General features: G+C 52.2%; 1 pseudogene; it reads right to left on the reverse strand.

Annotated features, from left to right (window-relative positions):
- Positions 1–382: 382 nt before the first annotated feature.
- Positions 383–1,553, reverse strand: LOC142765275 (uncharacterized; annotated as a pseudogene).
- Positions 1,554–1,808: the final 255 nt, after the last annotated feature.

Raw genomic sequence — 1,808 nt, forward strand, 5'->3', positions numbered from 1 at the left:
TTGGATCAGAGCTTGTATGGTGTCTACCAAGCGGGTCTGTGATTCGAAGACCAGTGCAACTTTTGTATCCTCTTGAATCTTTACGTGAATGAGCTACCGCTCATCGGAGAGGAGTATGTAAAATCTCCTATCAGCTTGTTTTCAATAGTGCTCTGACAACCATATAATCTGTAACTTTTAACTCTGTCCTTCTCATTACACTGAACATCAGTCTTTCGAAAACAACAACAATGGCGTGTGGCGTCTTTTTGGTCTCTCAATAGTTTTCCTTAGTTGGCATGGGGGGTGCGGGTACGCCACAGGGCTTTGTGTTCTCCCCCATGCATTTCAGCCTCGTCATGATCGCACTACCAGAGCGTCTCGACGCAATAGAGGGCATCAATCACACGATGTACGCAGACGGCTGCACCGTGTTGACCACGGCGAATACGAGCGTTGATGAAATGCAAGAGAGAATGCAGCGGACCATCTGGGAGGTGAACCGGGACCCCGAAGGCATGGGGCTTGTATGCTCTCCCGATAAATTGGAAATCCTCCTGCATAGACCGCGCAACAAAAAACCTCACCCGCAGGCTGTAGAGTGTAGTGGTCGCGTTCGAGCAGAGGTGGCCAGGGACGCAGGCCGAAGTCCGAGGGCCGCAGTAACTAGATGCACGCTCCGCGTTCCCAACACATGTCACCCTGTTATCAGTACAGCATCCTTTATGTACCCAATACCATAGAGGGCGCCCCAGACCCTACAACACTGGAGTGATTATTATCACGCACCCTCTACATCCCCCCTTTTCAGATGAACAAAAACAATACAGGCCATAACATATACCAGGTATGAAACCCAATGATGTCACGGTGCGGTACAAGTTCAGCCGCATGGGCGGCTTAATGCTACATCCAGACCGTGTGCATACACGTGATTATGGCGGTCTTGAAGGGGTAGCAGGGACAACCTCTGGTGACGCAGCTGGTGGCGGGGTGATGATGTAACCAGGCGGTGGAGGACTGCTACACTCAAGCACAGGGTGAATGGGAGTCTGCAGTGGGGTTGGGGATCTTTCTGGCAGTGGAATGATGCTGCTGAGGTCACCACCAACCGATGGCGGACTCTGCTGAGGAACCAGAAGTTCACCATCATCTCATGCCTGAGACTGCTGAGGTACCAGATTTCGCCGGTTGCGAACAAGAGCCCTTGTGTCAGTTTGTACCATATTGCAGTGTGGGTGCGGCGCTGGGCTGAGCACTGTGCCCGCACACTCTGTGTCACAAATCCACACTCTCTCCCCCTCCACCAGAGGTTGTAAATCTTTCGCAGCGTGCTGATGGTTGAAATCTTGACACTGGCGGCGACGTTGTGCCGTGTCGCGCCTGTTGAATGAGGCAGCGCATGAGTTGGGAAGAAGTGTAGCTGGTGGCACGGGAAGGCGAGTAAAGAGGCTGCGTACCATCAGCAGCTGAGCAGGGCTGTAGCGGGTGATGCCAGATGCGTTGCAGTATAATAGGAGAGCTAAGGGCCAGTCCGGAGACTTCTTGAAAAGATCCTTGACCGTCCGCACCATGCCCTAGACTTCACTGTTAGACTGAAGGTACCTGGGACTGCTGTTGACATGAAAGAAGCCGTAACTCTGGGAGAAGGCGCGGAACCCTACCGACAACCCTGCAGCGTTTGTTTATTTAAATAAAGTTTTTTCCGTCCGTCCGTCTGAAAAATGTCGTCTATTGTCGCTGACGAGTGTCTCAGGAATGCCATGTCTTGCAAAGACACGTTTGATGACGGAGATTGCCGCCGTGAACGTCGTCGAGAGAAGGATCAG

The sequence above is a fragment of the Rhipicephalus microplus genome, chromosome 1 (genome assembly GCF_043290135.1).
Source record: "Rhipicephalus microplus isolate Deutch F79 chromosome 1, USDA_Rmic, whole genome shotgun sequence".
Taxonomy (NCBI): Eukaryota; Metazoa; Arthropoda; class Arachnida; order Ixodida; family Ixodidae; genus Rhipicephalus; species Rhipicephalus microplus.